Source organism: Pelecanus crispus, chromosome 9 (assembly GCF_030463565.1).
Source record: "Pelecanus crispus isolate bPelCri1 chromosome 9, bPelCri1.pri, whole genome shotgun sequence".
Taxonomy (NCBI): Eukaryota; Metazoa; Chordata; class Aves; order Pelecaniformes; family Pelecanidae; genus Pelecanus; species Pelecanus crispus.
Genome location: NC_134651.1, coordinates 24593430 through 24619122, shown reverse-complemented (window position 1 = coordinate 24619122; position 25693 = coordinate 24593430). Strand labels below are relative to the sequence as shown.

Below are 25693 nucleotides of genomic sequence, written 5' to 3'. Positions count from 1 at the left end.
CTAAATCAGACTACCAAAAAAAGTCAGAGAAATCAGAAGGGTCCTCTAGGACTACCACACAGTACTTCAGCAGCAGCTGAGAACATCTGTACAAAAACTTTTCTTGACCTTACAATAGCTTTCACACACCCACAAAAATCTCATAACCTCACTTGCATACGTGGATAAGCAGGGAAAATATGCTCTTCAGAAACACTGCCTGGCAACTTGCATGAAACTTAGTACTCTACTGCTGTCTCTCAGGAACTCTTCAAGAAGGAGAGAGCACCAAGTAAGAGGACTTTGTAGTGGATTGGTAGGAGTCCAGTGCAGGCATTCAGACATAAAGACCCTATCTACACTTAAAGGATAACCTTAGAAATACAAACCAGAGGCACAGAAGCCTGATCTGCCCATGTACCAGCATTGCTGGCAGGCAGAGTACTAGCAGGCTGCAACAAGCATGTCTGGTGATCTACTAAGCCACCTACTAGAGTACCAGATCACTGTGGGTATGCTCAGACATGTGGACTGCCACGTGTTCAGGTGCTTTTCTACTACATATGGTTGCTAGTTCACTGTCAGCATGAACAGAACATGCTCTAAAGAGTAGCTTCAGAACCTCTCCACAGCCTTTGCAGACATAGCCAAACCACCTGATCCTCCTTCATTTTGGTCTTCTCTGCCATACTGTATTTCACAAAAGTGGCCTGGGGCCACGAGAAAGCCCAGCAACAGATCACAAAACCATTAGCCCATGAAGTGTGTTTTTGCCTGCCACCTTCTCTTTTCCCATGCCCTTTAAACATACTTCACAGAAGGATGTATCTCACCTGTAGCTAAAAAGAACAAACCCCCCCAAAACCCTCCATGTGCCAGAAGGTGGAGTTGTTCTTTACTTGCCAACAACTAGGCTTGCCTTACTACCAACAATGCATGCTGCATTAAGAACTTGGCGCCCACCATAGCAGTGGTTAAGGCAGCAGTTAAAGCAGGAGAGGGTACAGGCACCTCTACAGAGTACACAAAACAGCAGCAGCATTACTTTCATGACCACCATTTTCTGCACCTAACCTCATCCGTACCCAAAAATGCAAGTCGAAGCCCTTCAGAGGAATAAAACTATATCACAAAGACTAATACAGATATAAATTGACCCATTTGCTGTTCAGTGCTTGACAAGCTAGGTTAACATAATTATTCGAGCAGTTTAAAACTTGCAGAAGAGTGATAACACTGGATGTGGAAAGTATGAATGCAGCAAGACAACGCAGTTAAAAACCTCTGTAATCCACCATCCTCATACAGGAATTCTAGGCCATGCAACCAAAACTGGAAACAAAAATTCCTTTTAAGAAACTCCTGATTATCTAGTAATTATGATGTGGTAATGTTATGAGTATAATACAGTGTCTACAGGACATTCATGCCAAGTATTACACAACACCTTGCTAAGAACATGATGTTCCCTTTTAACATAGGCCAACCATAGCAACCCTATATAAAACATTACAGTTGATCTAGACTAGTGATAATTTACTTGTTCTACTGGCTTAGTGGTAATCTACTTGCTTTTAAACCACACCAAATATACCTCATCCCACAGTAACTTGCTCACATGCTTATACTCTAAGGGGTTAAAAAAGCTTTTGTGCAGTAAAGCACATTTTAATATTATAAAGATGTTAGAGAAATAAGGGTGTGGCAAGAACCCAGGAAAAAGAAAATTGGTTTATTGGTCTGTATCTAAACCAAACACTTCCTGGTCATAGTAAAGCCTGGGGTAGAAGAAAAATCCAGAAGTCTACTTCAAATCAGTTTCCATATTTCACTCTATTCTCATCTTATGGCTAAACTCCATCAAAATCTCAGTTTACTCAAAAAATGCAATTCTTCACACGGAATTTTTTTTTTTTCTATAAAAATGTTTTGTCCAGGGACAGGCTGAAGTAAGTTTCTTTGATAAGCTGAGTTGTTACATATTTTAATCTTATGACTGGAGCGGGGGTGTGGAGAATGGAAAAGTAAGGTATTACACTAAGAACTGCCACAATATGCTGTGTCTTTAATGCCTCTCTGTGGAAATCCAAAAGCAGTAAGAACAAGCTGTAAAAATCAAGATTACTTAGGTTTTCACAGATAGCATTCATGTGTTAAAACAACTATAGGAAGCCTACAACAAGTTGCACCAACTGACAAATAACCAAAAGACCAGCAAAACCATGTAGTCTTTGGATCATAAATGAAACTAGAAAACCTGCTGAATCTGAAGACAGTGCACAAAAGCCAAATTCCTGCTTTCCATGCCTTTACCTTCTGGGCTAGGTCATGCTGAACTACACTTTACTTCTTCACAGCGCAGGACAGACCACACTCTTTCACTGCACAGTGTTGGACACTTACACCAACTACCCAACTAAAGCATTCTTCCTTCTACTTTGAAATAAACACCTGAAATGGCCAAAACCCCACCAAAACTGAAGGATATTAATTTTTTCTTCTACTCTAGGCCAAAGGCCCTTTCTTTTCCATTATGTCGTGCTAGTGAGGTAAGCAACCTTCACAGCCCAGAACAAGTACTCCACACCTCTTGACAGTGCCCTAATCACAAGGCTAACAGCAAGCCTTGGATGAAGTGGGGACATAGTCCAGTTCTGAAGTGAAGCTTCCTCACTTTGCAGAAATAACAAAAAAAGGATGACAAGAACGTGCAAACACACACAAGCATAAGCAAGAAGGAACTTGACGTTACAGCACAACAATGCAGGCACCCACCCTGACATGAATCAAATTCTAGGCCCTGCTCTCAAATTTTGTGTTCAAAAGCCACTGTGTAAAGTGCATAAACAGCACTGTGCCCAAGGCTGAGAAGATCAAGGATACATACAGGCACTGAGGCATCCTAGAAGGTAAGCATGATGGTTTTGGCTGGGATAGAGCTAATTTTCTTTATAGAAGCTAGTATGGGGCTATATTTTGGATTTGTACTGGAAACAGTGTTGATAATACAGGGATGTCTTAGTTACTGATGAGCAGTGCTTACACAGAGTCAAGGCCTTTTCTGCCTCTCACACCACTCCACCAGCAAGTAGGCTGGGAGTGCACAAGGAGCTGGGAGAGGACACACCCAGGACAGCTGACCCCAACTGACCAAAGGGATATTCCATACCATAGGACATCATGCTCAGCATATAAAGCTGGGGGAAGAAGGAAGGGGGGACATTCAGAGTGATGGTGTTTGTCTTCCCAAGTAAGTTACACATGATGGAGCCCTGCTTTCCTGGAGATGGCTGAACACCTGCTTGCCGATGGGAAGTAGCGAGTGAATTCCTTGTTCTGCTTTGCTTGCATGCATGGCTTTTGCTTCACTTATTAAACTGTCTTTATCTCAACCCACAAGTTTTCTCACTTTTACCCTTCTGATTCTCTCCCCCATCCCACCGGGCGGTGGAATGAGCGACCAGCTGTGTGGTGCTCAGTTGCCAGCTGGGGTTAAACCACAACAGTCTTTTTTGGCACCCAACGTGGGGCTCAAAGGGTTTGAGATTACAACAAATTTGATTGGAATGGTCTAGATCGAATTTATAGCTGTTTTTACTGTTTAGCTATTAATCAGCAGGCTTCTGTACTTGCCAATGGACTTACTTGCCTTAATGTATATTAGTCTAGTGCTTGTTAGTGGCTGCTTTTTGCTTCGCTGCTTGCTGTACTGCTGCGCTACTTATCATCTTACTCTGCTGTGCCTGGGAACATTTTGATAACAGCAATGGCCATGCGTCTGGGCTGGCAGATAGCCAGGGCATAGCTGCTGTTTCTGTGTTGCTGTACTGGACAGGCTGGAACTCCAGTGTGAACTCAAGTCAAAGGGGCTGTGGATGAGTCTGTGTGGGAGCAGGACACCCCAAAGCATCTGTGGTTGTGGATAAGCGCACGCCAGAGCAGGTACATCTTGAAGTGTCTGTGGCCATGGTTATGTCTGTGCTGCAGCAGGTGTACATCTGGAGGGATTGTGGCCCAAGGATAAGTCCATGCTGCAGCATGTACACCTTGAAGCATCAGTGGCTGTGCATGAGGTCATGCTGGAGTACCTCAAAATGTGTGACCATGGATAAGCCCACGGCAGAGCAGGTACACTCCTGGAGGGACTGCAACCACGGGTAAGGCCATGCTGGAGCAGGTGTATCTCTGAAAGCATTGTGGCCCATGGAGAAGGCCATGCTGGTGCACCTCAAAGCAACTGTGGCTGTGGATCAGTCTATGCCGCAGCAGGTATACCCCTGGAGAGACTGTGGCCCATAGATAAGGCTCCACTTGGAGCAGGTACTCCCCTAGGGGACTGCAGTCTGTGGATAAGTCCAAGCTGAAGCAGGGGCAAGGGGAGGTGTTCATTGCAATTTTAAACTCGATGGTCTGGTCCAAAGGGGCCAGGGGTGGAGATTGTAATGGAAATACCTTTAAGTTGTTGTAACCCAGGATGCAAGTTGCATGGTGTGGGAATTACTATAGCAGGAACCCCCTGTTGCTAGCTAGGCAAGGAGCAAGGGGAGGAGTTCATTGCAATGTTAAAACCCATAATCTGCCCCAAAGGGACCAGGGGTGGAGACTGTAATGGATATATCTTTAAATTATTGTAGCCCATGATATGAGTTGCATGTTATAGGAATTACTATAGCAGGAACCACCTGAACCAATGGAGGACAAGCCTTACAAGAAGCAGTGCAAGTGCAGCACTGACCCGACCTGAGCTGGCTTTGGTGCCCAGTAACTCCACACAACACACCACCTCTCCTGTCCTGAGTGACCACCATAACAGATGGAGCCCAAAGTCATGAGCTAAATGAACTCAACGGACATTTTGTGGGCATTTATGGACACTTTACAGACATTTCACAGGGGTGGTCCATAGACTAAGGGAATGATATCTGTGTATTATATCAAAGGATAGGGAGGGTGGTGGTGGGTAATGAGAATGTATTGATAGTGTGGGACCAAAGCATGACGTAAATGGTAGGAAATAAGGGGTGGAGAGTGGGCTGGGGGTGCACAAGAAGTTGGGGAGGAACACAGCCAGGACAGCTGACCCCAACTGACCAGACAGATATTTCATTCCACAAAGACAACATGCTCAGCATATAAAGCTAGGGGAAGAAGGGAGGATGCTTGGAGTTACAGCGTTTTGTCTTCCCAAGTAACCATTACACATGGAGCCCTGCTTTCCTGGAGGTGGCCAAACACCTGCCTGCCAATGGGAAGTAGTGGATGAATTCCTTGTTTTGCTTTGCTTGTGTGCGTGGCTTTTGCTTTACTTATTAAACTGTCTTTACCTCAACCCACGAGTTGTCTCACTTTTACTCTTCTGATTCTCTCCCCCATCCCACCGGGGGGGGGTGGGGGGAGTAAGTGAGCAGCTGCATGGTGCTCAGTTGCCAGCTAGGGTTAAACCACGACAGTAAGAAAAGTGTGAGTTTCATCAAGTTCAATGCCCTCAAACCATCTAATATAGAACAGGATCTGTTCATGGAATAGGGCCACACCATCAAGGCCTGAAGTTTTATCAACCACCCTACATTATCAAAACTAACCATTTGCATTCAAGTAGATATTCCTCACTGCCATTGTTGTGATTAATTCAGATTTTACCTTGACGATAAGCAAAAGCCAGCTCCAAAACATAGTTAGCATTTGTCAGAACTGCAGCTAATAGTAACCGTCATCTGTAAACAAACTCTGTGGTTAAAACGACACTAGCAACCTGAAACACTTTCTCACTATACTACATCAGGTTTTTTTACTCTACTTTCGACTAAACCAATCTTACCACTAGAATCATTACAGAATTTCCACCTTTTCCCCCTTTACTTATAAATACCTAAGTGGTAGCTACTCAATCTCAGATGTACAAGACAGTTAATCTCCTGTGGTACACAGAGCAACACTATACCCTATCCAAACCTATTACAAAAAGTCAGTTGTAAAGCGTCAGCTTGACTGTTACCATACTGCTCATCTATTTGCATGAAACTGTACTTACATAAACTGTTTTGTAATCATGCATGTAATAGCATGCAACTAATGTCAACAGCAGCACAACCACGGGGTCTCAAGGAACAAAGTGTCCTTGCAACTACAGGCAACACAGAAAAGAAATCCACAGCACCTGGCGTCTACTCTACCTGTAGCTCAGGCATCTCAGTAGCGTGATGAGATTCTGTTACTTACTGCCACACAATTCCTCACGTGAAAAAAAGCCACCTAGCCAGCTGCGTACAGCACCATCCCCTCAAGAGGAAGACGATGGAGTGCGGGGCCGCGGGCCATGCTCACCGGACCGGGACACGCGCGTTCCCCCAAAGGTGCTACCCGCGTCTGTTTTCGCTCCCTGCAAACTCCGGCGCTGACCTTTCGCACAGATGCGGCCCCAGCCCGCGCCTCGCAACCGCGGCCGCCAGGGACGCCAGAGCGGAGCCCCGCGGCAGCGCCGAGGGACCGGCCCCGCCGCCACCGGGCCTCCCACCGGCCGCGGGGCGGGGAAGTCACGGCCGCCCCGCCGCGCTCCTCCTCCACGCCGGCCTGACCGCCGCCCCGCGGCGAACCCACCCCGGGCGGCGGCGGGGCACTGCCGCCCCCCTCCCGCTCTGAGGCGGGGGCCACCGCTGCGCCTCGGCGCCCCGGCCCGGCCCCCCGCGGGCGGGGAGGCGCGGCGCAGCCGCCCCCCGGAGCCCCCAGCTCCCGCCCCGGCCTGAGCTGGCGGCGGGGGGAGGGCTAGCTGTGTCCCCCACCCCGGACGCCCCCTCCCAGTCTGAGATGGGCGGGGCCCGTGCCACGCTCACCCCCGGAGCCCCCCACCCGCGGCCCGCTCCGAGGAGGGGGTCAAAGCCGGCGCCCCCTTCCCCCGCTACGGTCTGAGATGGGGGAGTACCACAGCCGCCCCCTCCGCGGTTCGAAGGGAGCCCCAGCCGCCCCCTCCCCGGGGGGAGCAGCGGGCCGGACCCCCGCGGCGCCGCCCGCCCCGCTGCGGGCCCGTCCCGTCTCCCCGGCAACGGGAGAGCCCCGGCGCGCGGGGGTTACGTAACCTCGGCCCAGCGGGCGGGGCGGGGGGGGGGGGGGGGGGCCCTCTGCCCCCCACGGCTGCCGCCCGCAGCTCCCGCCCGCCGCCGCCAGGGCGCCCGCGGCCTCCCCCAGCCTCGGCCGGCTGCGGGGAGAGCGCCCGGCGGAGCCCGACTCACCGCGCACACCGCGTCCACCCAGCCCGGCGCAGCCCGGCACCGACTTCATACAGGCAGAAACGTGACTGAGCCCGGAGAGCCCGCCCCTCCCGCACGGCCATTGGCCGCAGGCGCGTGACGCAGGCGGGGGACGGGGGCGGGGGCGGGGCGCGCGCCTCCCCCATTGGCGGCGCCGCACGCCTCTCATTTTACATAAGCCTCACGTGTGGCACCATGTTTCCACCGGCAGCCACGATCGCCTCCGAGCCTGCCCCGCCAGCCCGCCCCTCCCCCCTTCCCCTCCCCCGCCGCCGACGCGTCCCCGCGCCTCCGCCGCAGCACTCACCGCGGGGCGCCGCGCCGCCCCCCACCGCAGCTGCCGGCCGCGCCGCGCCGCGCCGCTCCTCCCGCGCTACCCCTCCGCCGCCGGACCGGAGGGCCGAGGGGGGCAGAGGTTACATCACGCCTGAGGGAAGCGGCTCCGCCCCGCCCCCTCGGAGCCGCCCGTGACGTCAGCGCGCGCCCGCCCGCTGGGTCGGCGCGCGGGAGACCGTTGGCGGCCGGGCCGCGCGCTCGCTAGCTAAGGCGGGGCGCGCGGCCCTGGCCGCCAACGGCCGCGGCGCGCGCTCGGCCCCGCTGAGGGGAGAAGCGAAGGGCGGGGCGCGTTGCCCGGGAGCGCCGCACGCGGCCCCCTCGGCAGCGGAAGGCTGGGCCGGGGGCGGCCGGGCCGGGGGCGGCCGGGCGCCGTCCGAGGCGGGTCAGGAAGCGCGTCCGCCCTGCCGGCGGGCAGAGGCCGCTCTGGAAGAGGCTCCTGAGCGCCGCCGCTAACGGCCTGGCAGGACCCCGAGCTGAGGGGAGAGGGAAGGCGGCCCAGCCGGCAGAGCCTGGCGCTCCCGGTGCGAGGAGATCGAGGCGCTGCTCGGCGGTGCGGAGGCAGCAGCTGGAGCCTCCGCAGGTTGCCCTGCCGGGGCCAGCCAATGGCCTGCCGGGCGCTCGGTTCGCTTACATAAGGGAGAAGCGCCCGTATCCCGTTTCCTGGTGTTGCTCCCCGTGCTCGGTGCACGCCCTGACGTTTCGAAACTGAACTGGCCCCGTGTGGTGTTCAGAAGTTGCCGGGTCACAAACCAAAGTGCAGGACAGGCGAGCATAGAGCTTCACCTTTCTCCGGCCCCATCCGGTTAGCGTCAGTTTGAATAACTACAAAAATGGTTAAACTAAGAGTTCCGAGGCATTAAAGGTATGTACTGTTCCCCTGTGGAAAACTAGTTCCTGATATGCTAATTACAATATCATTACTTACCATTCCAAATGTAAAAGAAACAGTTTTTCATATTTATTAGAAAAAAAATTTAATCTGTTCAGGCAAAACATTGAGAGAGTATTGACATTTCCCATCTTAGAGTTTAAAAAAAAACCAACCAACCAAACTTAAAAAACCTAAAAAGATTTCTTGTGACATTGGCCACACAGGTTTTTGCACAGGCCCCTGCGCTATTCTAAACTGTTGCAAGAGGGAACCTGAGGTTTGAGTTGCTACAGTTCAGCAGTGAGACTACTCACTGCTAAATAGTTCAGCATGTTGAGCGGCACTGTTCTAGTCTCCACATCTTCCAAGGCTGAGCAGAACAATCAGTAGCTGAGAAATTAACACTAACTTATCCGTATTCTGAAATTCCTTTATCTTCATAGTTGTACCTGGCTATGAAAAGAAGGAATAGAGGACATGCCAAAGCTCTGTCAGTCTTGGTGTGAATACAGCAGTCTGGTGTAACAGCATTTTTACACTCACTGCATATGTGTGATTGCTCCATAGGATGTAACGCAGTAGGGAGCCATCAGGGCTTCCACTGCTTATCTGCAAAATGAGGTTAATGCTGCTTCCCTCCCTCACTGTGGTGTTAGGGATAAGTCCATTAGGTACATAGATATTTAAGCTATGACTGTTACAGAAACAGCCTGCGAGTAAAGTACTGTGGAGTATTTAACTCCTGGAGAGGAGAGGGGGTGGGCAGCGGAAGCATTAGGACCAGATTCTGCAACTGGATTTGTTGCGATGCACAAGTCAGCTTATCAGGATCCCATTCTTAGTTTGCGCTCTTCTGAGGACTCTGATTTAAAGACTAATCCTAATTAGATATTCTCTTTGTAGTTTGGTCAACTTAGTTGCTGTTAGGACTTCACATCCAAAATTTCATCTTTACTGTTTAAGTTCTCGGCTTTCGGGTTGGTTGCATTGGAGGGATGTAGAATGACATTCCTGGTTTCCATGGGATGTTGTTTTTCATGTCATGGGCCAAAAATACCCATCTCTGGCTGTGTGCTAAGGGCTATACCTCTTACCACAGATTGGAAGTAAGGCACTTCAACCAAGGCAAAACTTTGAGCTTCCCCCCGCCCGCCCCGTCAGAGTGCAAGCATGAGGAGCTGGAGGCAAACCATGGCACTGTACTAGAGCTGAATGAGTTTCCAGAACAAACAGAGTAGGAGACACATTCATCACTGTAGCAGAGCATGCCAATTCTAGCAGGCGAACAGTAATCACCACCAGAAAAAGGCAGTACCTTTTCCATCCTAGTAACTACCAGAGGCATTACTTGAGTTCTGCTTATTTTAAAGGGATACTAAACAGTTATTTTGGTCAAGCTTACAGGAATAATTTTTAAGTTCTATCCATGTCACTTTTTAGTGTTTGTAGCTTTCTATTTCATTTACCAAAAAACAGGGAAAACATTGTTACTTAAAACGAGATTGTGCATCTTGAACCAGTTCAGTGCAAATTTTTCTATTGTGCCAATTTTCTGAAAGCTGCAATCATGTATCTATAGACAAGTTATTCCAGGCAACACCAGTATGAAATAAGAAGGCGGCAGGCACATGGCTTCTAGAGGAGTAAATATTACTACTGACACAATGGCACATATGCTAAGAAACAAAGTAAAAGAAAACGGTTGCAAAATGCTACAGGACAAAATTGTTTGGCTTGATTTTAAGGTCACTCTACCTAGTAAGTAGCTATAACATAAGGTTTTTAAGAGCAACATGAGTAAAATATACTTGTGTGTGTGTACACAAAAAGTTTTAAAGATCACAAAAATTGTAAAAAAAACATTAAAATGGTTGTGGAGTTTTTTTCCCAGCTTTGTTTAATTTTTTGTATTCAGTTGTAACTCTTGGAGCATGGGGAGAACAAATCTTTCATATATAAGGCAACCCTTTATATACATCTGTTTCACCATATAACACACCACATCTCATACTAACATCCATCCAAAGCAGCTTTTGGGTGGTGAGGTGGGGCACTGTCCTGCTTTAAATTCTACCTGGCTCCCCCACTTGGTTTCACAAGGCAAATACCTGTATGAAACACCATGGAAGGCAGCAGGCCTTCTTAAGTAGGGTCCATCCATAAGCAGGCAGGTTTGGGCCTTGCCGTATTCTTTTAACTGTACAACTAGCATTGCTCAAACTGTGCTGTTAGTATGTAGTTTCCACATGCCCTTGAAATCTCTTCCTTGCCTAGCTTTTTTTCCATCATAGTATCTTTCTGAAATCACAAAAGATTAATTGGTAGAATTAGGCCTTTTTTTTTTTTTTACTGCAAGGATTTTACGTGGAGAAAAAGTCATTTAGAAAAGCTTTTTTTTTATGAAACTCCCCCTGCTGCTCACACTTTCCAATATTATCAGAACTTTACACACAGACACACAGAATGCTGAACCTTTTCCCAGCATACTTAAAAAAATAGAATTTTTGCTTAACAAAAGTATTTCAATCCATTCTCATAAGCAGCAACGTATTGACAGTATCCACATCTTTTTTGGGGAAAAAAAAAAAAGTCTTTCAATGTGAATGCAGGGAAAAAAAGAAGAGAATTTGAGGCTTCCTAAAAAAAAATCTACCTGAGGATTGCTTGCTTGGGTTTGCTTACTGTTAAAGAAATAGGGCTCATTTTTTCAAGTAACTATGTTTCCCTATCCACTTGTCCACTTGCAGAAGTTACCTGTTACTAGTTATACCACAGCACTGATGAAACTGTATATTGTTAAAAAAAAAAAAAAATCAATATTTTGCAGCTGGAGCCCACGTCTAATTCTTCATTTCCTAAGTCTAATTACTCATCATTTACAGTGACGCTGACAGTCATTGATTCTTGCAAAGATCCGGAAAGGCTTTTTTTGCTAATGAGCAAAAGGCGTCACTGTTACTGTCTGTACAGACAAAGGATGAGGGAAGGAAAAAACCCACTTTCCTCACTACCAGTGAATATATGGACAGGTTTTTCTAAAAGCATTACAAAGTGTAAGAACAAACTATAACAAGTGGAAAGACAGCAATATCCATACAGTCTTGAAAACTCTCATTAAAATGTAAAGAAATGTAACAAACATGATAAAGAACTCTAACTCAAGCAGCAAGTTCCTGATTAAGTGCTGCAGCTCAGAAGTCATTTGCAAGGGTGTATGGATGTCCCCAGCCAGAAAACCTTTCCTAAAGAGTTCTGGTGAATGTAGTTTTTCATGCTGTTCCCATTCTTACCGTTTTCTATTTATTTTTATCACACTCAGTTTCTGTTGGCAAATTGAGTGTAATTTTAAGTTCCAAATATCTTTAAAAAAAAATGACACGTAAAGGAGCCCTGAATTGTTCAGTTTTAAAATGACTAGAAGGATACAAATGGAAGAGATGTGTCTCATCACTGTAACTACATGTGCTGATCCCCAAGTCCGTTAACATGGTTTCAGAAGCAAAATACAGCTCTGAGCACTCTGGCTCTGGGATCCTGCTGTTCAGCGTGCATTAGCAACTCATTTTCTGCAGTCACCCTCACAGAAGGCTGAAGAGAGCCTGAAATTGAATCCACAGTGCGGAAAAGGGGGTTTAAGCTTCCTGTATAACTCCAGAGAGTGCTAGTTTGTGATTTCACAGTCTACCTAAGGTGATCAAAGACCTTACACATCCACCAAACACTCCTACCACCTCCACTGAGGTATAAATTATGAGATCATGCAACTGTACTGTCAGACAGATTAGGAAACTGATTTGACTGAAAACATACCATGAAAGAAGTTTTTGGCTGGATCACATCACCACTGCAGGAACACAAAAGCCAAAACAAAACAGGATGGAAAAACACATTTTGAGTTGGAGCAGAGGGTCCAAGACCTGTTGTAGATGGAATTACAGTTAGGCACTTAAAATAAAATTTGCATGTCATTAGACTAGCATAAGAGAGCTAGTAAGAGATGCCAAACAGAAAAGTGCATCCTCATTCGTGCCTACTGTGTTGGAGTTATACACCCTCTTCTGCCCTGAAAGAAAGTGACTACATCAGATTGGGGTTCACTATTCAAACCCACCCCCAGACTTAGACACCAGACAGCTTTCACAAGGTTTCTGAGCTTTCATCAAGGGGGGGGGGGGGGGGGGGGGGGGCGAGGGGGGCAGTACTGCTCTTCACCCCATCCCTGCCACCTTGCTACCATGTACCCATGGCTATGTGGTCTTGACCCTTCCTTTTGCCCACTCTGCTACTTACTTGGCCCCTCAGTGAACCAGTTCAATTTGTTAATCTGTCAGAAAGCTTTCTGAGTTAGTTTCCTGCCTGTTAAGCAACTGAATCTGATCCCTTGGTGAGAAAGTACACTTCCAAGTCCATGCATGGCATGGACAGGGCATGGGAAAGCTCTTTTAAAGGCAGTGAGACAGCAGAATAACATTTCCACAGCTTTTGATACCTGAGGCACACTAGTTTCTGGATTAAACATGGCCACACATAGCAGATGTCCTTGAGACACCTGGATTCCTCAACACACACCTAAGCAGCCAGGCCTATGACCTGGTGCTGGGCCTATAACACAGTGTATCCCAACCCTTGACTCCCCACAACCACTGATTCCTATGCACGCTCTTGGTATTGGTTTAAATTGGTTTATACTCTGTATTTACTGACCAGAGTCAGTTTACTGACCTCCACCGCATTTATGATCTCCTTTTGGACTCAGTTCAGTAGAGTGAAGTGTTATCAGGCTCTTACAAAAATAGAGTGAGAGACACACCTTCCTTCAAAAATAGAATAAGGACAGTGAGACAAGATCTGGGTACTGGCTTCCCCACCAGTGAGCATTTATGCAATTCTTATTAAATAGTCATTACAGAAAATGTTGGACTAGATCTTGGCAATGGGATTGGAGCTGGACTCTTTCTTGTTCCCAGGTAAGCTCCCAATTATTGTGCCATGGAGTCATGCTGCTGCTCTTAGCTACTTGGAATCTAGAGGCACCCTTCTTCCTTAATTTGTTCTTGTTTTTAAAAAAACATAACATTAACAGATTATAACAGAAACATTTGTAAGAAATTGGATGCTAAGTAGCAGACTAGCTAGAATCTGTTCCAACACACCTACAGCTCTCATTGCATTCATAGGCATAATTTAAGCCAGACAACCAGGCATTCCTTCTACTAAGAAGACTAATTATAGATCACTGATTTATAGTTGGTGAGGAAGGAAGAGCCAAATTTTAAATGAGAGAAGAGCCTCTTTCTGTATAATTCTGCAGAGTGTCTCTTAATTAAAAACACTTCATTTTCAGATTGAGTTTCCCGTTACTGGGCTGCCTCAATTAGTTTTCCAGCATTAGTTCACACATGAGCTGTTTCGAACTGAATGTTGCTGCTACTAGAGTCAGTGGAAGCTTGGTTTTGTTTTCAGGAGAGGGTGTGTACTGACTGGCTGTGTTTGCTTCAGGAAGAGAATCTACCCTGAAGAGAAGTTTGACATACCTGGCCACACTACTGGAAAACAAAGCAGGGATTTTAATGAGCCTTTCAGGCACTGCCGAAGTGCCTTGTAGAATAAGTTAATTCAAGATACTTCAGTAAATAAAGTTTCACAGATTGCATCCCTAAATAAATGAGAAATTTATGATAAACCATCAGAAATTCTTTTCTTTTAATTTTAATAAATTCAAAGAAAAAGAGAAAGGACAGCTCACTTTGCACCCTGTCATTGATCCACAGCACCAAGGAGTGAAGGACTGATACAAATTCTGTTAGGATAACTCCCTTTGACTTAAATAGCTTTGGGAACTTGCTCTGAAGAAGACAGTAACTGAAACAAAGACGGCAGAAATCTTTCCCATCTTTGTAGCTCATCTGGTGTTTAATTGGTATGAGCTTAACTACACAGCCTCAGTACAGCTCTAGGGAGACTTTCCTCATCTACCTGGTTTCCCAAGTATATAATTTCATGGAAATTACATAACTGAAATATCCTTGGGACTTCTTCCTATCTGTCACATTCGTAGACATTGGCCAATAAATTTAAAATTATCAGGGAAATGGGGAGAGGCAAGCAAACAGACAGAATCAAAGTGATCACATGAGCCTTATTTACATAGAAAAACACTAAAATGTAGTACTCATTATCATAATGAGACACATTCTATCCACTTATAACATGTGATACTCCGTTCGCAGTAGGAGAACTTTGGAATTCAATGCTTCTGTTGTGTAACTACACAATAAAAGAAATTAAACAAGCAGTTTAAATCAGTCAAAAGGAAAACAAATGCTTACATTCCTTAAAGGAGAAAGGTTAAAGGGCATAAAAGGGAAGCAGGAATTAGTAATCCTAAGTAATATTAGCTAATTGTTGCTCATTAGAAGAAAGGCTGCTGTCATCTTAAAGCACTGCGCTACAGGAAAGCTAAGGAAATATATTTGAGAAAAAATGGGTAGTTAGAGCAAAACAAAAAGATTGAAAGAAATCTTACCTTGCCAAAAATGCAGAGCCATGAAATATGCCTCCTGTAGGTAATTATAAAAATGCTGTAGGGCTCATGGTTTCCTTGGTGTCTGAGTAGAAAACGGGGTAAGCATCAGGATTTCTTTTTTTCTAGTGGGTCTGAAAAACATATCCAGCTGCCTTTCAGCCCGTTTAGTGATCTGGGTAATTTACAATGATTATTTTGTGGCCCCAGCCCTGCTCTTTCACAGTGCATTACTAACCAGCTATTGTTGCTAATAATGCTGGTAGCTTTTGCTGGCTTCATTTAACACTGAAGAAAGCAGCACTTAGTTAGGGACGCTGATTCCTCTCTTGCAGTAATAGCATTCTTGTTCTTTTTTAAATGAATACAGTGCAGAGAAAACAGTGACTTGGGGCAGCCTTAGAATACATCTGCATTGTAGGGACAGCCTATGAAGGCATATTCAGGCCAGCTTTAAAATAGTGGAAACTCCCCGGGTAGGTACAGGGCTCGGTGTGGATGCAAAGCCCACCCAAGGAGCTCTATCAGTGCTGAGGCATTTAGCCCATTCTGCTAGAGCATTCCTCCAGCTGGTTAGCACAAAGCAGGTTTGGGCAGGCTGGTCTCTACTGCAGTCCCTGCAGCTAGTATCCTCCTGAGTGGTGGTGCCTAACAAGTTTGCTGAAGTATTTCCTTATGTGTTCTCCTGCTCATGTGACTACTAGAAAGAGGATATTTCCCCTCTGCAGAAAAACTTTATACTTTTACTTTGTTAGTTTGCACATGGTCCTATCTGGGGCTCACTAGCCAGGGTTACCTAGCTCATTTTAAGAAGAGTGCTAAATGCAACATATGTTTTGACTAAATGGCTTGTATTTAAACACTGGGCTCATCTGCTTCAGCTGTTAACCAAAATTAGTTGCTAAATTTTATCATCTCTGCTCTTCTAACCTGAATTAGTCCAAGGCATGTGCACATCTCTTCTTGCAGCATGGAAGGCAAATTTGAGTTTCAGTAGAATTCCTCCCCCCGCCCTTCCCCATATAGTATATAGTAAGTTACCTACTGTGGCATTTAAGCAACTTTACCAAAACTAAAAACTGAATTACTTTAAAACTAAGCCATCAGTTTGCCCTTACCTGCAAGTAAAGAATTTATGAATCAGTCAGGCCAATTTAAGCCTTCCCTTGCCTTTACCTCTAGAAGGAACAAGATAGGTCTGAACACCAGCAGAATTTGAGGTGGTTTGGCCTAGCCAGAGAGGATGCATGTGCTATGCTTCAAGGCACTTCAGAAAGCAAACCAAAAAAGGGAGAGTTTTTAAAATGACAGATTTTATACCTCACTGGAACCTAATAACCAATGAGTCAACTTTTCTTGTCATACACTGACTGTCTACTGAGACAACATCTCCTCTTCTCAAGCTCTAAAATGCAAAGTGCATTGTGTCACTGTCTAAAAGCCATTACCTCACTTCAAACTTGATCATTAGAGCTTGGACTCAGGTCCCTCAGAATTACAAATCAGTGCTCAAGACCAGAGACATGGCACTCCACAACATCATGAAGCTGTTACACATGAAATCTTGAGATAGAGCGTCTTGTAATTCACACTGAGTTAATGCTAATGTTGGTTACAGAAGCCAAATCTATTTAAACACTTTCCCCAGCCATGTGGTGGATTACAGTACAACGAATTGTATAGAGAGACCATTAACAAAATGTACTTGAGAGTTGCACCGTGCCCATTTAGACACAGCTGTTACTGGTGAAGTGAAGGCACTCCATTGTTTCCAACTTAGGATGCCACTGCAAGTTAATTACATAGGATCAGTCCACTATGATCAAATTGAAACAATAGGAGAAGACCTAGTATGTGGACTAGTGTATTGCACATTCAGAAAATTATGCTACTATTTGCATGCTGTAATAGCTTAGAGATGAAGCCTCAGTGCCGCTTACATAATCAAGATTTTTTGTTGTTGTTGGCATCAGTGGAGTTGAGATTTTATAATACCAAAAATATTTCACAAATAAAGTTCAAATTTTCAAAGTTTACCCTGACATGTTATAATTTCTATTACCTATATTCTCAAAAAGAGCTTTACCAAAGTGATTATTGATATACCACAAGGTGGAGAAGCAAAGGCATAGCAGGAATTAATTTCTTAGCCCCTTGTTAAGAAAACGGAGTATGGAAGTTGAGCATTCTTGGGTGTGAAGTCACACGACAAAGCCTTGATGGCTTGGTCAAATTAGACACAAATCTCCTTTTTTGCAGAACCTTATTCTCATCTCAACACAATTATTATTATCATCAAGGATGATCTCTCCTCAGCGCACCAACATTTTATATTTTTAAAGCTTTTTGGTTTCAAATCCAGGACATAGATCTGTTCATTCGTTAGTATTGGTATTAGTATTGTTTGTATTGGCATGGCAGTATCTGCTGCTAGAGGTGATTACATTGTGAGAGCTCAGACATCATCAGAGAAGATGTAATTGTGGGGGGACAGTTCTTTCAAACATGCTCCTGCACTGGAGTAAATGGCATGTGAGAATGCTGTGCAGAGCTGACTGAAGAACTCTTCGTTGTCCCTTCAGTTCTAGTTTACTGACTTTGGTGAAACCAGTTATTAAAAGGGAATGTTCTTAAATGAGTCATGTTTGTTCTATGACTGTCAGACTACATCCGTAACTGGTTCAGTAGCTCTGCTCAACTGGTGAGGTCATTCCCATGCAGCACGTGACACAGGGAGCCTTTGTACAGACAGCTGCAGGCAACATGCTTCATATTGGCTCCTGACTTAGGAGATGTTCCATGAAATGATTAACAGATAGTCCTCCACGTTGATGTGGTGTTTTCTGATGCTTGTATGAATACAAGAAAAACCTAAAACACATGTGAAACTTAGAACCTTTCTTTCTAAGACAAAGGTACATTTATATTATATACTTGTTTTTTAAACAAGAGTTGAAAGAGTTTATTAAGGACGAATGAGACAACATAAACAGTCACCCTGAGCAATGTCAAACCAGAGAATGCCAGTATGTAGGAGGCAGCCCTGGAAGCATCAGGAGAATACAAAGACCTTGATGGCTTAGTCAAAGTGTGCAACTGTTGTGGCTAGACACGAATCTTCTGATTTCTTTTTCCATAGAGAAAGTGGGACACATAACAGTTAAATGAAATTACTTGAGAAGTAACAGCTCTTGTAGACAAGAGGGAGAACAATATTTCATTCAGCACCATGAAAGAGAGAACAGGTGGGATGAAGCACAGGGAGAAAGAGACAATGCCAAAGCCACAAAGAAAAATGCCATCAAGTTTGAGAATGCTTGAGAAATCTGAAGCCTGGGCTGAAGTAACTGATGTACAGGAGACGAAAAGAGATCTGAAAAACTGTTAAAATGAATGCCAATTACAGCAGAATGGCTAACCTAAGGGATGGACAACGCATTTTAATCCCATACAGACAAATCGTGACCAAATTTGCTTTGCATTTGAGATCGAGTCTGACACTGTTAGTCTATGTTGGCACTGTTTGTGAAATAAATTCACTAGAATGATAAGCGGTGACTGACAGTGCCCATGCCATCACAGGGTAGCGTTGCCTGCATCGGCTGCCACTGTTTGACATTCCCCAGGCTGTGCACCAGGCAGTGGTCACAGCTCAGCTGGCCAGATGTCTCCCAAGTCTGGCACAGCCTCAGTCCAGGGCGCTGCAGCAGGCAGGCAGCCGTACTGCTGGCCAGCTAAAACCTGGAAACATGTCTCCCCCCATCCCCATTCCCCCCTGCCATTAAGTCAGTTTTAAAAGCAAGACAAGATTTCTTTTAAAATATTTATTTATTTATGTATTTAAAGGAAAACAAAGTTTAAAAGACAACCTGCTTTTCGGCATTGCAGATACCTAGTGACATGCCCACTCTTGTCAACACATTTTACAGAGGGGAGAGTGGTTCCGCAAATCTCTACTGGACGCTCCCACAGATTCTGCTATGGTCTGTGAAGAGAAAACAATCAGGAATAGAAGCTACTAGTTTGGGTGGGTTGAGGTTTGATTCCTCCCTCGTGTCTGAGTCAAATAGGAGCAGACACGTTATATGCCTAAGGGCTCGCTTCTAATGATAATGTTCTTTTTTGTTTCTTATCTTTTTTCAGACACACATCACGTAAGTATGATGTGTTGTACAGCTATACAAGGCTGAAGAAGAGTTCACACTGCACATAAGTATGTATTAATGATCTAACTGCCCAAAGACAATTTTGTAATAAGATCCAAACGCAGGGATGTCTGTAAGATGGTGGTGTCTTAATGGCATCAGAAGACACTTCAATATCCTACATGAGAGCTGATAAGTCTACATACAGCCAAGGGAAGCTCATAATGGGCACAGCACCACTGAAATGCAGCAATGCTGCTTATACAGCAAGCTTGGCTTTCTCACTCCATAGGGTTTCAAGTTCTAGGCTTAGCTGCAGAAGAACATGTGAGCTGGCTCTTCATCTAGATTAAAGACAGACTTTGAGGATACTGCTTTTGCCTACAGCTCCACAGAGGTGCCTTTTCTCATCAACAAAGACTGCTACTCTTCTAGCTGCCAAGCCTAGGCATCTCAAAAATAATAGCATTTTCAACCAGCATTTGTATTCAAAGGGAACAGAGCTGTCTGAATAGTCAAGAAAAGCTTAAGCTGATGACTGCAGTAAGCAAGAACTTTACTTTTGGTATATTAACACCTCTGGGGAAAAAAAAAATCACTCAATCTTTTAAACTTTTGAGTGAAACAAAGACCCTGAAATGAAACTATTAGTTGCCTACCATAGGCAATATCTCAAGCCACCCAGCTATCATCTGGCTGGGCATTGGAGGTATCAATAGGATTTGTTTTGGTGGTAGAGGCGGGAGAATTTGGATCAAATTCATCCTTGAGGATATTGCTTACTATTGTTTCACCAGTGATAATTTTGTTGGTCCTAAACTATAGAGGTAAGAGATAGAGATTAAAAAAAAAAGCAACAAGTGTAACACAGGATGATTAGGATGACTGCCATGGGGGTGGGAGGGTAAATGCAGTTGTGAGAAATACTAATATGGTAGTAGGATGTTTCAGGTTTCTTTAATACAGACAATGAAATGTTTGTGTCACTACATACAGCATTTGGCAAGCCTTTACTCGGACCAGAGCACTGACTGCTGCTCTTGTTGTAAGTGATGGAACTGGCAACTGTGCAGAGATGGACGGTCAGGATGACTAAGGAGGACACGAGCTAGTCAAACCAAAGTAAAATAGCAAACAAAAGAGTAAGAACTATATATTGTTCCCAGATAGTAACCAGGACATTAGAAAGAGTTTTCTAGCCAGCTCAGGAATGAAGTTCAGATTGACTTTTCTAGAGGACTGAAGAGTGCATGCGGTTATCAAATGGTGCCTGATAAGCAGGTGGAAGGACAGCAAAACTAATCCAGACAGTTCGTGGTGATAAAAAACATTGAACATTGTCACTGGAACTTCTAGGTGTCTCCAAGGTGGTTTGAAAGGAGATGGAATTGTTCTTTGCCAGTACAATATGTACATTGTAGTAACTGCATGTTTCAAGGCTTCCTTTGTCTAGAAAGCTACATAAAACTGGTTTACTTTCCCAGCTTCTCAAGTACTATTAACCCCAATGTTCCTTGTGGCATTAGTTTCAGATGCTTGCTTTCTGCATCCTATTCACAGTTAAACTGACACACTGGATTCTGAGCTGAGAAAAGGAACTCCTCCCCACGCCTCTGGTCATTTGACATGGACTAGGGAGAATTTTTGCTTGTCTCTCCTGTGTAGCTTTCTTGGATCATTAGGAAGGAAGTTTAACAAAGCCTGGGTGGGTGCAGGGCTATATGTTGCTGGCGACACCCTTGATCTATCCGTCTCTTTCAGTGCACTATCATTATGGGTTACTACAGATTATTTCACAGAGGCATGCTCTGTATGGTATTGGGAAGCCTTTCCAGGCTCCTGGTGAAGCTGGACTATGGAGCAGGTGTTTTCTAGGCTAACCCAGAGAATATGTAAATAACATGATGCTGTATTGTACATCTTCTAGTAAAAAGAACAACCTCCAGTTAGTAGCTAAGCATTAGAAGTTTTATTATCAAATCCACTGACTACACTTAACAGAGTGAAGCTGCATTATGGCCAACAGAATGTAAAAAAGCCAGGGTTACTTGCCTTTGTAAAGCAGTTCAGCTTACAGCTGGTAAATTATAATTAGACTGTTCAGATGCTAAGGGAGAAGGGAAGGGTATTATTTCTGCAGAGTCATTCTAAAAGCTACCTTAAAAGTGTAATAACTCAGTGCATTTGGTACCAGGAAATACCCATAGTAAAATGTATTTAATATATTTGCCACATCATGGTAAGAGCTTTTGATAACAGCTGTCCAAACCACAGGTGGTATTACAAGGTTATGTTCCCCTAGATTTGAAACACCTGGGAAAACAAAAAAAGGTGGTTGTTTTTCGAATAGTCATCATCACTGCCTAGCTCTCTCTCATATAGAGCTCTAGCAGTCTCAAGATTACCTGCTTTTTTTCTCAGACTGCAGTTTTGACCATCTTTAGTAATGTGAGACATTTTTTTTTGAAATTTTAGATCTGTCAGGAGCACTTAAAAGCATCTTATTCATTCAGTGAGGTAACTCACTGAGGTAACTCACAGAGGCAAGTTACCTCCGTGTACTTCAGCTCACAAAGGAAAGTATATAGACAGTCACTTCAAGGTTTCTTCTGTCTTTGAACTATCTTCTATTGACTTTCCAAAGCATATGCAAGTCCCAGAGCTCTTCACCCCACATTACTTAGTAAACCCTAAGAAGCAGTCCTTCCTTTTGCTCCCTGAACTTCCATGAATTATGCAAATCAGCATGCAAAAAATGTTAATTTTTTTCATATAATCTTACTGATTCTGCTGTATTCATCTTAATCTCTCCATTAAATTACACATAATTTCATTTTCACTTGGTTTTATAAATTGCTAGAATTCTTTGTAAGCTCAAAAGTCAGAAATTGGGACATTTTGTTTCAACAGAACTGAGCTAACTATGCAACCTGACTATAAGAGTGCTAATGGGTATTAGCCCAATGTGCTCTCTTAATTATTAGTGTAAGCCTCATGTTGGCTTTGATCAGTTTCCTGTGTTCTTCAATATCACATTCATATGCACCAATCAACATAATTCACCTTCTCAGTCCTTATTTGCTATTTCACATAGATCAGAATAGGCACTGTATGAAATCAAAGATTGCTTTTTTTCCCCCGGCTCCTCCTTATACACTCAAAGTACCCCCAATTTATTGCCAGGTATGCTAAGAGTTACCAAGAAAGATTCTATAGTTTTACTGATAAAGCACTATCATACAAGAAGGCATCTTGACATTACCTGGTTTTGGTGTGTTTCAGTGGGGAGACGATACTGTGCTGAGTATACGTGCTGAGTTGATTTGCAACAAAATTAGAAGAACTGTTGAATGAGAATAACGCCCCATACGCATGAAGGTGCAGAGCTACCCAGGAGTAACTGTGATGCTTATATATTTTAAAATGTAGGTGTAGTCACTAGGAGCGGGAGAAAAGCGGCTTCCAAATTTTGTCCCTTCATAGAGCTTAATTACTCATTAGAAATAATGATAGCAACAGTTACCATGTCCCATTAAGCCATCGTATTAGTGGCCAGCATCAGCTGTTCAAGGTAAGGCAGAAGATGACCCTGCAAGAGAGTCTGTATCCCTCTTACAGAGAATCCTTCTTTCGTCATTTAAAAAATGTGTCCAAAGTACACCAAATTTGTGAACTAACAGTATCTTGTGGCAATGAGTTCCCTGAGTTAACTGTGTCCTGTTAAAAGGAAAACATACTTACCATTAAGAAAGTTAAGAATAAGGTCAAATGCGCTAAACCCATTCTCCCATCAGCTCCTCTTCACAGACCTTTAATGGTTGCACCACTGTCTCCCCTCCCCCTTTTTGTACAGAGTTATTGTTTATACAACAGAAGTGGTTTTTTTCTTTTGTATTATACTGAATATATAAAAACTCAGTGTGAATTAGAAAATCTTAATTTCCAGAAGTCTTTAGCACTTAACACAGAGAGGGAATGAAAGCTGAAGCTGCTTAAGTGTCCTTAAACTGCATGTATTGGGAACAGAAATGATACAAAAAGCAACTTCTTAAAACAAGATTTATTGGCACAAACATACATGTTACAAATGCCTACGATATTCTTGGAAAATATGTTCACCACATAAAAAAAAAGAAAAATCACTGTCCACAGAAAAGTACAGTAATATCAAACTTTGTAAATCATCACAATTTTAGCATCAAAATGCATGCACTCATCATTTACAAATGGAATCCACTGACCTCCGGGTAAAGCACTTTAAGACATTTCCTGGTCTCCACAATATTATTTTTCTTCCCCAGGTAGCTCTAATAAGAGGCAAATAGAGTGTTTTCTGTAGAGGCACAAATCACTATTTCTTGCTCAGTACAGCCGAGTCTATGAGGTGAGAGATGCTGTTCTCAGCACAGACTTTCAGATTCTTTCTAAGTGCATTACTACATAGCATAACACTACTGTGTGGCCTTTAGAAGGATGCAATTAAAGATTTGCTCTGAAGTTTAGTTTTTAAAAGGGCAACTGAAAACTTGTTTCTGGTTATTCCTATTAGAGGAAGTAAAGCTTGAAGAATTAAAAGGAAAGAGGTAGAAGAAAGGTTTTTGTTTTGCATTGCCATTCCAGCATCATTTGAAAGATGGATGGCATTGCTAAGATGACTTGTGAGGAGAAATAGTGATCTCAGTAAATCCTCTTCTTTCTTTGGTACCAGTCTAGTAACTTTGTAGTCAATCAAGGTTTTGGCACTGACCTCAGACAGTACAGAACTAGACTTCACCAGATGTCCTGAATCTGATCCTATGCCTATCCTCAGCTTCAGTGTCAGAGAAGCAGGATTCACATACACAGAGGGGAGAGAATGCGCTGATATCCTCAGGGTGATCAGATCTGACTTAGTCCAATGTAAACCAGGAAGAAAGAAAAGTTCTTTATGTCAGTGGAAGCTCTTTGAAAAATGCGGGTTGCACTTACTCCCACTATATCTAAATTTGACTAATTGGATCAGTGCACAAAAAAAAGAGGCAAAACTATAAACCACATACACTTAAAAAGGTGCATACTGCACTTTTCTCAGTCTTGGTAGGGCAGAGAATATATCCAATGGCAGAAGTCGCTCTGGAATCACCAGCCTTGGAGATTTTCAAAACTCATCAAGACAAACCCTGTGCAACCTGATCCAACCTCAAAGGTGGCCCTGCTTTGTGCAGGAGATTGGGCTAGATAAACCCCAGGGGTCCTTTCCAACCTAATTTTTCTCTCATTCAAAGGAAAGGCTTTTCCTCTCCTGAATTAGAACACGGCACAGATTCCATATCAGGCCTGGATTTAGTAAGGACAAATGAGGGGATTTTTTTGTTGTCTCAGAGACTGGAAATGATCTACATGCTTAAGCACATGTTGAAGTCCCTTCCAGAACAGGGCATGCTTTGCTCTTCACTCTGGGCCAGAGAGTGTGACATACTCAACCACCTGTCCATTTTAAGTCTGCGTGCTGAACTGATTTAGACAGCACCTCCAGAGGCTGCCTTTCTGTGTTAAGACTCAAGCATAAGTCATTAAGGAAAATACTAATTAGCTGGCTACAAACTTATTTCCTGCAATGACTAAAACAAATTTATAATAAGAGTTCATCTATTGCCACTAAGAGAACTTCCTATGCTGCAAAACAAACTACAGGTTGCTCACAGTAGATACTGGCTATGTTTCATCTCTTTGATACTTGGAAAGAGAACATATCACCCAAATGGCAAACGCTTGTCTATGTATATAAGCACTTCTTTCGGAAAGGGGGAGGAAAAAAGAATAGGAGTTGTCAAATAAAAATCTAACCTCTACAACAGTTGGTGTTTCCCCCTCAAAATGTATTTTTGGAAAAGACAAAGGATGTTTTTAAGCCCCACTCTTGAGTAGGAGGCACTAATTTCTAGTCTTTCAGTGGTGCTGATATACATAATGTGACTAATATTTTACCACGTACGTGGTTGGGGGAGGGAGGACTTTTCATTTACAAGACAAAGTAATGTTGTTTTTCATGACAAGGAGGGGGCTATCAGTAACATTTTATTGTGCAGACCTGTGAGTGTGTCTTAGCTACATTAGCATTTTATTTTATTTCCAATCTGGGGAAAAAAGCAAATGGAGCATAGATTGAACTTAGCATTTCTAATGAGAAAAATATTATTTCATCAATAAATAGGCTTTAGAAGTTAATTATTTGACTATTTGTATAGCTGCTAATTGCTCAAATAATAGAAAAATAATACTTAAATAAGTAATGGTTAAACTGTATACCCACGGCCTTTTACTATACATTTCCACTTTTATTCAGAACTTTTTTTCCCTTTAAGTTTCATGAAAGGCATTATTTAGTACACTGTAGCTTGCTAGCAGCACGGTAGCCATGCTGACCACTGAATTTTCAGGTCCAGCCAACACTACCGTGACTAATGGAGAAATTGTTGCAACCTTTCAGGTCCATACTATAAATATTAATAGCTGAACTTCTGAAAACAATTACACATTGTGCATCTGTGAATTTGTGGCCCCATTATATGCACTATCTCAAACACTGATCTTACAAAAGAAAACAACAGCAGCT

The 25693-nt window shown here is 43.9% G+C and overlaps 1 protein-coding gene across 4 annotated transcripts in view; it reads right to left on the bottom strand.

Moving 5' to 3' along the window:
- Positions 1-7249, bottom strand: part of PER2 (period circadian regulator 2) — a 53352-nt gene extending 46103 nt beyond the window's left edge. For 3 of the 4 annotated variants that reach the window (XM_075716759.1, XM_075716764.1, XM_075716762.1), the window contains exon 1: positions 7206-7249. The gene's annotated coding sequence lies outside the window, so the exon portion shown is untranslated. Of the gene's footprint in view, positions 1-6198; positions 6304-7205 lie in introns of those variants that run through there. The other variant, XM_075716760.1, reaches the window with a different exon arrangement.
- Between the last annotated feature and the right edge of the window lie 18444 nt (positions 7250-25693).